Source organism: Lepidothrix coronata, unplaced genomic scaffold (genome assembly GCF_001604755.1).
Source record: "Lepidothrix coronata isolate B3197 unplaced genomic scaffold, Lepidothrix_coronata-1.0 Scaffold26, whole genome shotgun sequence".
Taxonomy (NCBI): domain Eukaryota; kingdom Metazoa; phylum Chordata; class Aves; order Passeriformes; family Pipridae; genus Lepidothrix; species Lepidothrix coronata.
This window is the reverse complement of record NW_016690206.1, coordinates 4661641-4674019: the sequence shown is the minus strand read 5'-3', so window position 1 is coordinate 4674019 and position 12379 is coordinate 4661641. Positions and strand designations below refer to the sequence as shown.

The following is a 12379-nucleotide window of genomic DNA, read 5'->3' as shown; positions in this document are numbered from 1 at the left end:
TTAAATATCTGCACTATTGATAATTATCCTTTGTCAGAGGTTGATTCAGTATGGTACACTGCCTTTCATACTACAAAACCTAATGACATAAATTTAATTTATCAGATGTTATAGCCACATCTCTAAGGTATTAATTAACTGAGTACCAACAGCTTGTACAGTTATATAATCCTTCAGAAATACACAATTCTTTCTCTCAAAACTTGGAAGCTGTTCAAAAATGGTTAAACAAACAATCACTCAGCTGTCACTTAAATTACATGAGTAATATTCTTCTATTCAAGACAGTACCCAAAACCTGTACTATAAACACAAAAGCACTAAAATAAATTTAAAAGATCTGGAATCTTGTGAGCATCTGGCTATTCCTCGTCTGGCCTGTCGTAGGATGTACCAGAGCTGCTGCTTATTTTATCAAATGTGTCAATAACCAACTTAAATCACATAATTTTGTCTCTTTCACAGAAATTTCAATGTAACTATGTTTTACTGTATTTCATTAACTTTTAATTTTTTCGTTTCACTGCATCAAATGCTTTTCAGTTTTTTTTTGATATTATAAAACATCATCCACAGGAATGTAAATATTTGTTATTGAGCTGTAGATGGTGACAGGAACTTGAATCATAACTGCATGAGTGAGTGACCATGTGCAAAATTTAGCAGAGTGAGTCCAGGGATGTGGTCCAGCAGACTCCAGGAGATGAGAAACCCTCTTGTCTAGCTGCAAGAACCTAGCCAGCCATTCAGAGGTTTCTTTTTCCCACACCAAACAACGCAGCTGACGCTTTCCATGTTGCATGGTTCAACCAGAAAAAAAGCTGTGTGCGTATCATGGTCAAACACACAGAGAGGACACTGGTACAGATGGCTACACAGGGTGCTGCTTATAACACCACCAGAACCTGCATAAAACCTGAGTACAGAAAATCGAGTCCTCTTCCTCCTCCCTAGCTGTCCAGGCTGAAGCTCACTAGAGAAAATAAATGCCCTCACTCTCTGGATCCACAGGACCCCCCATTCATGGATCAATTCATGGATCCCTCAAACACCAGAGTTTGCCCTCTGCCTCTCGAAAGTCCTGATCCCGGTCCTTACCCACTATCAAGATATTTTACTGTTTACAAAGGCCAGTTTGGCCCTCTCCAGGGCTACACCTCGATTTTCTTAATAGCTTGTCATTAGTGACTAGAGATTTTTTTTCTTAGGCAAGGGATAATGGAGAAAATGCCAGTCAGGTTTGCATTTTGCTTATAGTTTTACCTCTTTTTTATGACTTTGTGGACACTACAATTTTCCTTGATCTGATCACCTTAGTGAAGCAAAAGCTTTCAAATTTCCATAGGCTTCCTGAAAGTATGCCAAATGTTTATATTGCCATAGAGACATACCGGTGTTACCAACTGGAAACAAGTTCCTGTCTTTACTGATTTTGGCTATGTCACCTATAGAACATGTCCATCCTGCTAATGAAGGAAATCAGGTAAAGGGACCAGCAAATTAGAATACCTGGGAGCTTCTTATTTAATTTGATACTCAAGTATGTTAGAAAAGGACAGCTGGAGATATCAATGAAAACTGGTATTAGAAGAATTTTTATGATTCCAACATAGAAGAACCTGAATATTGCTCCCAAATGGCACATATTCCTTCAGACTATGCCATAGTCAAGTCTGTCGATGTTTCTTTATGTTTAACTACAACAGTTCCCTTGTACAAATTTGAGACTTCATGCAGCAAAGTATGAAACTTGTATGTCAGCACGGAAGCAGGGACATAGTAAATCCTGATGGTTAAACCACAGAAGAAAGCAGAAGCCCATGAAGCATCAGATACCACAAAGAGACAGCAAATGTCAGATCTCCCTGAGTGGAAAACAATGAACAAATCTCTTATGAGCTTGTGTTTGGGTGAATTAATGGCGATAGAGGTGGAAAACAGTCAAAGGAGTAGGACTAGATTTCCTTGGTGTATCAAATAAACTTCTACACAGCCATGCTGCCAATTCAGAGCAAGTGGGCAAAACTCAGCAAGTTTAAAGGCATTTTGTACAAACACTGCTGTAAAATGTCTTGCTGGCTTTTCTCGCACATGCTTTTTCCTGTTGAAGACATTTCGAAGTCCAAAACAGGAAGGGTCTTACTTTAAATTAGATTTACTCCCTATTTGCATTCAACACAAGTACATAAGATACAAGAACCGTGATAAAAGTTACACTGAGTCTGTATATATCTTCTGTACAAAGAAGAAACTTACTACACAGCACATGTTATACTCATGCATTATGTCAGAATGTGGGGGAATGAGGTGAGTTCAGGATACTGGAATTACATCAACTCTCTTCTCATGGCAGAGGAAAAGTCTAAAAGTTCAGTACATGCATCTTGATGCCATCAGCTCCTTTACTCAGCGGAACTGACTGTTTTCAAACTAATTTTAATATGATGTAATTACCTTGACTACAGTGAAAATACAGCTAACTACCAGAAGATAATAATAGGTCCCTGTATTTGCAAAAAGAAATTCAGTAGATCTAATAATGTAGAACTCATTCCTCTGGAAATGTCATGAGCCTTTAATGTACAGTCAACACACACTGTATTATATTGGCTATCTACTCATAGAAAATAGTAATTTTGAGCATGAAAATTCATGAATTCATAAAAAGAGTGCATAAAATATATCTGTATGCTTTTCTTACATCTGCCAATATTTAAATTTATATCCCTTTAATTATTTTATATGTTGTGTCTTATTGAGACAGAATGGGTAACAAATTTACAGACAGTCATAAGCCAAGGTGAACGTGAGTGACATGCAACAGCCTTTAGCCTTCTGACTTACTCTTCAGCTGAACAGGCATGGCATTATTCTGTTATGATTACCAATTCAGAACATATTCATAACTAGCAGATGTTTTCCTCTTGGTTGCTTGGCAATTAAGGGATGTTGCTGCAGCTGAATTTTGCACCTGGACAGCAAAATGACCAAACCAGTTCCGTAAAACCTTTGACTTACAAAAATAGTCCCTTAGTGCAAATGATTATTTTGAAAATAACATTAGATCTATGTGTCAAAGATAATTAATTAATATTGAATCACTGGTTAATGGAAGAGATAGCATTTAATTTCCAACTACTATGCGACTATATAAAGAATATAACTAGAAGAAAACAGGATAACATTCTCCACTGCTGCTGCTAATTTTATATATGTTCAGTTTTAGGTATATTATCATTTTTTCTCTTCAACAGTAAAACAAAATAAATGTGTGTCCATGGTGAGAAAAATAGCATGCAACTGGCTAGCCAAAAGCTATTTCTTGATATGCACCTTCAAAAACTAGCAAGCAAGCCAAACAACTCTTGATTTATAGTGATTATGAAAACACAACAGCAAATTGCTTGTGAAGAATATGCCTTAAAAAGTGAAACAAAAAAAATTGAAATGAACTATTTGAAGAAATAATTTAAAAAGCATCAATTTGGTATACTAACCAAGTTCCATATAAACACCTAGCAAATTCTATAAGCAAGGATTTGTATTTGCCAATCTGACAGCAAGCACAAGTACAAGCCAAGTCATTCTATTTGGCAATAAGAAGAGAACAAAAAAAAAAGGTGCCATTTCTAACAAGAATCACCACATAGCAGTCACAGATTTCTGTGCTACACTGAAATACCTGGCTATTAGGCAGTAAACCTTCAGACAGTGCTCTGAGCTATATTTTTTTCTATATTAATGAAACAGTTTGAGGTCTGAGAACAAAATTCTGTGTCTTTACCATCTCTCTCTATTTTGAAAAATAAACCAAGCACTCTCATTTTTGTTTTATTCAAGGGGTTGGTGATAAGAGAATTATTCCCTAGTATTTCAAAATGAAAGGTCTGAATGTATAATTTAAGTTTTAATAAGGTTTGATGGAATTGAGACTTTTGGAAAGTATTTTAATGCATGCATATTAAATGTATACTTAACATATATTTTGCAAATATAAGTTAATTCCTTTCTATCAAATAAAAAAATAATAATTAAATAAGATCTTGAAAGAACACAAAGGGTTGTTTCTTTATAAAATACCAGGAAGCACAGTTAAAGAAAAGGTGACAACCCAACCATCAGTACTGAGGCAACTAAACACAGTCTGCCACGTACCAATACTTTCAGATGATTCCTTTATTATGCTAGGGGAAAAAACCCCATCACTAACACTTTTGTGTCCAATCACTGAGAACTCATTTGTTATTCATTGAAACATCCATCAAGGATCAAAATAGATTCATTTGCTATTCATGATGCTCCCATATGCACTTCTGCAGGTCTTGCACTGTATTTCGGCATTTAAATGACATTTTGTACAGTTGGAAGTAACATTACATATTAACACTTTCAATGCTACCCTGTAACCTAGTTCAGAAACACACACAATATTTTCCTCTGAACATTAAGTTTAACTCCTTACTTCCTGGGGCACTTTCTGTGTGTTCTTGCCTAGGATTCTAGGTGGTTTCTGGAGCTCTGAATCATCCACGTCAATATAGAACATTTACTCAGACATGCCATTTTTTCCCCCAGAAATTAGTAATATATATTGTAAGACAAAAGCACCATAACAACAATCTTACATACTACATTTTACTTTGTGGGAAAAATAGCACGTTTTAGAAAACTTGGGAGAATTTTGTTAAAAGGGGTAACACCAAACTCCACAGAGAGCTGGAAACATGTTTATGGAGAAATGGAATCATAACCTGGAACTGTCTTTGCAGCATAACCAATAATTAGTACAAAATAAAGGAAGGTCTGAGGAATCAAGAGCAACAAAACAAATACATAGCATAACCTAATTTTTAATCTTCTCCAGATAAAGAGAATACTAAAGTGTGCTCACAGTTTTCTAGGCCTATATACAAACTCTCTCCATTGAAGATAGCAGCAACCACTGCTCTAGACAAGTAATTTACCGCTCTTGTCTTCCAAAGGCAGTATGAAGACTAAGCAAGCTGCTCCATGAGCATCCCAGCTGTTATACATCACATTTTGAGGTGTCTTAATCCCAGATTTCACTCTGAGCCCAAGGGCTCAGCACAGGATTCTGGATTCTAGCTCAAAGACCAGGTGGCCCAAATTATATCCCATGGGACCTAAGCATCCGTCAGTGTGCTCCTTCCCTTACGCACTGCAAGAACAAAACGGATGTAAAATGCCACTAATTAGAATGGCAGAATTCCTAAATTATTTGATATTGCAGTAAATCCTTCCAAAAGGCATCAAATCAACACATTTCAGAAAGCCTACTGTCTGTGATATAATCTTAAAAAGAAAGATATAAGCAATATTTTTTATTTTTCTTAGCAGTTGCTGAGAAAACACTGGTAGAAAGTTTAAATTATGAGCACCTTGTATCATTTTTAGGCCCTATTTAAAAGTAAATCCCTAGTGTTCCATTTACATTAGAATTCTCATATAAATAATATAGGAAACATCAGTTATTCATATTTAATAAACTCCAAATTTGGTCACAGATTAGTTTTTTTCAGTAGTTTGCCACTGACTTGCATATCTGAATCTTTTATATCTTTGTACAATGCCGAGTTTTCAGTGACTTAATTTAACAGCTTAAATGACAAGAATTTAAAATTTTAAAATATATATACCTACATAGACACTGAATTTTTAACTTCTTTGAATTCAAATAAAATGAGATACTAAATCTTTGCATGAAATATTTATTCATATTAGAAACAGGCAAAAAGAATAGCTCATGCATAAATCAAGACAAAGCAATCATATTATGCAAAGAGAAAGGAAGGTTTATTTCTTCACTTTTCCTCAGATTTTATAGCCGATTATTATTCCTAAAACAGAAAGGACAAACAAAATAAAATAAATAATAAATCTTTGTCTGGGGGTGTTCTGACTTTTGTTTATACTTCACCATAGTCTGTTTTTTAAGACCGTTTACCCAAGAATAATTGCTATGCTATATAAGTCTAAAAGCAAAGTTAAAATAAGTTTTATTTTACAAATTGAGTGAAGAACTTTCTTTAGTAGAGAAAATACTATTTACCCTTTAGATAAATGAAAAATAATTGACAGTATCTACCTTTATTCTAAATAGTTCTTTTTGAAACCACTAACAAGCCCTACCAAGCTTCCAGGTTCTTCCTAGGAGATACTAGTAATTTAAATTTAAAAAGACACAGTTAAAATGCAAAATAAGAAGTGTTTTGTCTTTACAAACACTTTTAGGCCTGAATTAGGAAACAAACTTTACTATGCCAACACACATCACTCCACACAGTAGATGTACAGTGGTTTGTTGACCAGCAAGGGCAGATGACACATTCCTATGGAAACGTTGGTATTCAAAATAATTCAAAGACACAGGTTACTGCACAATATGGATATACTGCTATCAGCCCCCAAAATACCCAGTTTAAAGCCACATTAAGCTTGAATATAAGATCCTAAGACGCACTTTAAAGTTCGACGTGATTTGATAAATTCTGAACATTTGCTCTGAGGTTTTGACTGATTTCCGCTGATGACATACACACCACAGCTGCATTTACAAAATTCCCCCAGCAGGATTTCCAGCTGAAACATTCCTCGCCAAAGCTGAATGCTGCTGCCTAGCCCACCCATTCTGCTGCTTCTCTTTCTTGTATGCATGCTGAAATTTATCTGTGCCTCATCTTTGCCTGTCCTGTAAAAATATCCTTCCATTAAGTAGCTTATTAAACATAAATTTAAAAGAACAGAAATTACAACATTCAGCTGAAAGAACTGAAAGTTGGTTCACATCACCAAAACAGATAACTTTCACCTTTGGATTGGATGCAATTAACTCATTAGTTTGAGCTACACAAGAGTATTCATTTAATGAAAACATTAGTAAGTTTCTGTGACCATTTATGCATTTCGGCCAAGTTTGTCGTGATGGTTCTGTCCACTGGAATTTTGAAATATTTTGTTTGAGTCTTAAATAGGACAATTGAATTGATAGTAAAGAAGCAATGTTCATTTACTAACTATGACTAAATGTGTTATTATGAGATCCTGGTAATAAAGGTGCTTTTTTCAAATAAAAAATATGCTGAATCAATCTCTACTCAATTATATTGAAGCTCAAAAAAAAATGTCTTAAGAGATATGAAACTGCATTATCATAGAATTTTTAATTGAAATAGTAATTTTTCTAGCTAAATAGCACCTCCGACATTGTGAAACCATTTTAGATCTTTATGATTGCTGATATCTACTTATTCAGCTAACAAAAGAAATTCTACACCATGTAAGAGCTAACAGAAATCAAAACTACATTAGTAGATCAGATCAGCAAGTAACAGATGTCTCAATATCTGATTTAGTGTGAGAACTCCAAAACAAATTGGGAACATAATGAGATAATTTAATAATAAATAGTTCAGTTCAAACTCCAGAGTATAGTAGCTGGATACAGTTGGAACTGTATCAACTACTAGTTTGTTCCCTTAATAACTTTTCTTTAAAAAAATAAAAAAAGAATTATTTGGCAACCATTTGAATGTCACTAAGTCAGAAACAGATGTTTATGATGCTGACAGTGCAATGTGCAAATTTCTGTTTACATATATATAGACACAGAATTTTTAAACAAAATGTTAGAAAAATGTTGCACCACTAAGCTATATTCATGTAAACTCCAGAAATTTATTACATTGAAATACGAGGTTACAGAAGCTACAGAATATTCTGAATTGGAAGGGACCCACGTGGAACACTGAGTCCAACTTTTAAGTGAATGGCTCATACAGGGATTAAGCCTGCAACCTTGGCGTTATTAGCACCATGCTCTAATCAGCTGAGCTTAATTTAGGGTCAAGATCAACAGAAACTGATTGTGCTGAGAGGAGGCTGAATTATTGCAGAAGGGATGAGACGGATCACAGTGCCTCACTCAGACATCGCCAAAAAAATACCTAATGGACTCCTGGGTGTTCCTCCATCCTTCATTCTTAACTTTGCTATAAAACAGATAAACTCAGCGAAAGCATGAGGCTTTAATGATTGTCTCATTTAGGGAGTGTTCATACCTATGGAAACAAATTTTATTTAGTTTGTAGGAGAGAAAGAGAAAGGAATAAATGGATGAAGCAGCTCCCTCCTCCCCTGAGGTATGCTGCAAGCTTTAAGACACAGTGCCTTTAGCTATCCAAGGCTGAGCTTCAGCATAGGCTCCCATGCATCCAACATAGCTGCAGCAAGATGCTTGACTGGGCAAGGATGAAACAGTCACATGGAAAATAAAGCTCTTAATTCTTAGTCTCCCTGGTTAACACTGCTGAGTCCTAAGAAATTATGACTATGCTACAGATAGGGATGTTTTTCCATCCATTCCCATTCTTTCTCAAGGTATAAAATAAGGAAAATCACAATAAATGGATGACAGTTCATATGCTGGAATTCCACACCACGTAATCACAGGGTATAATAATTTTCACCAAAAATATTAAGGACTCAGGGACAAACCATTAGAATTAAATAGTAATGAATGCATGCACTAGAATGTGGACTTTGCACTGATTAGCTTTCCCTTGAGCAGGGTAAAGAAGCTATAGCCTCCTTTAAGTTAAACATGAACTAAAGTTAAAAATTAACATAAAAGATTGTTTGAATGACTTTTGAAAACTCCTGAAGAGCAGGTAAAAGGTGCGAAGTTGATGCTGAAGAATTACTACGATTTGGCAAGACCGAAAGAAGAAGAGTAGTTCCTTTCCAGCAACAGGCAGATGAGAGACAAAATATAACACCTGCTTGAACTGCTGAGTTGCCATCTGCCTCTGTATCTAGTCTATTAAATTTTTTTTAAAAAACTGAAGAATGTAAGCTTTTCCAGTACTATCCTTTTTCATATGTACTTGCTCCATTTCTATATTTGGAAATCACTATGATATTTAAAAATAAAAATTAAACTTTCAATTTCAAATTAAAAAACTAAACACAGAACAAAGATACATTTTACTTTCTGTACTACAGCAGTGAAATTTCACTTGGTTCAAGAACAAAGCATTAAAAAAAAAAAGGAAATAGAGGGTTAAAAAATTGTGTCCTAAAAGAACTTTCTCCTTTGCAAATCATCATTAAGCCTCCATGTCTTCATACTATCTTGCTCCATCTACACAATAAGTTGCCTAAAATATCACTGGAAAAATATGCCTTATGAAACTCAAGACTAATCAAAATGTCACCTCTGCATGCTGAAGAATCCAGTTTCATTAGGAAGCTGTCCCAGCGATGCCACTAAAGTAACCCAAGAAGTTATAGATGCTCAGACCATGTTAACCAAAGGATTTCTGACTAAGCTGCCTTGTTACTGGTATCATCTTTGATCAGTGAAGTTGGTCTTTGGTGGAACTCCACACCTATCAGTGTCAACACATCTGTGAAGATCTTGTCTGTAAGGCAAAGAGCTTGAAGAAAAAATCTGGTATACTTTCTACAATGTTCCTCAGTTTCAGTCCATTCTGTGCTGTCTTTGAAGATGAGCAAAATGAGTAGAAAAAATTATACAGTAACAAGAAACAGCAAAAGTGACAGATGAAGGGCAAGTAGTGAGGAGCCCAGTAGTATGACCTGAAGGGAAGAAAGGGTGTCCAGCGAGAGACAAAAAGACCAACACTTATAATGGAAAGAAAGTGTCAATAAAGTTAGTGAGATGAGTTTCAAAAGTGGCCGTGGAAGCCTCATTTCTGTGTTCAGATGGTTCCTTGGGGCCTTCAGGAGGAAAGTGTCAAGAAAATACACAACCAACACTTATTTCCATCCCTTTCAATATCCAGGCACAGATAACCTCTGTCCTCTGGCTTCAAACAATCTTTGGAACTGACTTCAAAGTTTTGTCTAACATTTCCTATTATTTCTACTTTCAATCAACAGCATTGCACTCTCCTGCTTTGATTTTAACCCACTTAGGTTAAAATACCACTGCTGTACGCCCGATGCATTCCAGCTACGCTACCACCTAGATTACTTTCTCCATACTGCAAAGCATTCTTAAATCCTGCTAACTGAACAGTCCCTCAAGGACTCTGCAAGACAAGATAACCCAATGCATAGTGACTCAAAGCCTGATATGCCCAATGTATGGATCAGCAACAAGAGCAGTTATTCTTAAAGCACAACACTGCCTGCCAGGGATAAGTGCTTAGCAGTATGCCATGCACAGTCAGAGGACACACATACAATTGTTAGCAATGAAGCTTCAAATTTGGAAATGTTTTAACTTCTTTTGGTTTATAAGTAAAAGGATACCATAGGCCTCCATGAATCACTGTTGCTGTACAGAGCAAGAATATCACAAAGAAAACATTTTCAATAGCAATGTAAATTATTGAAGGTGCTATACCCTCTTTGCAGAAATGACTTGCGTATTTCTGAAACTGTTGGTTGATGTGCATGGGAATTTATTTCATAAATTGAAATTCTATTCTCTAATGTTGTTCCCAGATAATTAGAACACTTAAATATTCTTATTAAAATCCCTTTCCCTGTCTAAAACTTTCTAAATAGCTGTTCTTTTGCCTACTCACACTACTGAAGCTAAGAGTAAGACCATCATCAAAAGATCACTGAGTCTCAGGCTCCTAAGCAAAGTCCTTTGCTTTGGAAAACACTGTGTTATATAAATCCCTTACGCAGTCTAAGATACCTCCAAATTTAAAAAAAAAAAAAAGGAAAAAAATCACAGCTTTCCTCCTAATAATTTTTTTTGGTAGAGGAAAATTCCAGAATTTCTTTTTTTAAACAGCTAGTAATCTTCCAGTTTACAAATTAAAGTTATTCAGGGTAAATTAATACTCACTTATTGGGTGTCAGCATGGCCCTTTAGACAGATAGGCCTTTTCTTCCTTGCATTTGTGTTTGATATGTTTGCGAATTTCACTAACATCTCTTCTTAGGAAGAGATGTTTAGTTCTGGTTTGCTAGAGTAAACAATTCAAGTCTTTTCCACTGAAGGTCGTTTGCTGGTTCTCAGTTTCCTTGACAGTGTTCTGCACTTGCAGCTGCTCAAGTTCTAGTTTCTCTTTCCTCTTTCTTCCTGAACATAATTTTTTAGAATTCGTTTTATCAAGATCTTAATAACAGCAATTATCTTTTTTTTCTTTTCAATGTAACATAGTTCTAATTGCATTTTGCCCTTTTTGCAAATGCATCACAATGAGAGTTTATAGCTGTACCAGTATACTCAGACCTTCCCTTAGTCACTCATTTCCAGAACAGAAACTCTCAATGGAAGAAACCTAAATGACAACAGGAATAAGAACAATGAAAACAAAAAATTAGTGACACAGAATCTAATTATGCTGAAAATGTTTCCCTGCTATTAATGTAAGGGTCATTAATGAAAACATTTAAGAAAATTACTCCCAATGACCTTTGAGAAACACTAATGATTTTCCTTCATTTGATATTTCTTCTTTCAGCGTGAATAGTTGCATTAGCTGATACTTTGTCCTCCTTCTTAATAACCTGCATTACTTTACTGCTTCTAATTTAAAACATAATCATGTAAAATTTTCTACTGAGGGTTAAATAAAGAAGGTGTATCTTATATTCACCTGGAGAAAGCCCCTGCTCTTTGTTATATCACATTTACCTCCAAACCTTTACTTTTTTCTTCTTCTGTTCAAAGTTTCATGATTGCAGCAGTGGCACTGAAGCTACACAGAGAAAAAATAATTCAACTTAAAGGCAAAAGGGATAAGATCCAAAACAGCAGTGGAAGGACAGAGCAAGCACTGAGGATAGAAGAAGAATAAATTACAATGTTAACTCAGCTGTTAACATTTTTTGGGAAAGGGTTTACACGTTACAGGAAGCTTATCGCAAGGAAGGATGGGAAATGTAGTCTCTGCAGCAGGCCCAGGGAGAGACTGCTCGACTGCTCATGCCCACTGGAGGGATTCGAGAATGATCGTTGGGGAAATAGCACGTGATCTATGATTATGTAACTCTTATGTAATCGAGGAGTCTAAAAACGTGTGCTTGACCGTTAATAAACGATTTGCCAGCTTGCACTCAGTCTGGTGGGTCCGTGTCTAACTGCCACAACATTCCAGTGGAACAAGAGGTGCCTTTTCTTCAACCAGCGGGAACACATGCCTTGCTATCCTTTCTCCTGTGATCAGAATGTGATCAAGAGAAAATGTCTCAGTCTGGTAAACAATTGGGTCTCACTCCTATTAGGAAAAAAAATAAAAATCACAGTGCACTCAGGATATACACTTGGATCTTGGTGCTTTGCCACTGTGCAGTAAGAGAAGAATTCGATTTACATGGGCTTAGCGTTGAGAAGGAGAGATAGGAGCATTGAAGTTGTAGGGTGCTCTAATAC

General features: G+C 35.7%; 1 long non-coding RNA gene across 1 annotated transcript in view; it reads right to left on the bottom strand.

The window, feature by feature from the left end:
* Positions 1–11939, bottom strand: part of LOC108494614 — a 67383-nt gene extending 55444 nt beyond the window's left edge. Inside the window, exons 1-2 of the long non-coding RNA XR_001873910.1 lie at positions 11642–11939; positions 10847–11285 (exon numbers count right to left, since the gene is read on the bottom strand). This is a non-coding gene — a long non-coding RNA (uncharacterized LOC108494614). The remainder of the gene's footprint in view (positions 1–10846; positions 11286–11641) is intronic.
* Between the last annotated feature and the right edge of the window lie 440 nt (positions 11940–12379).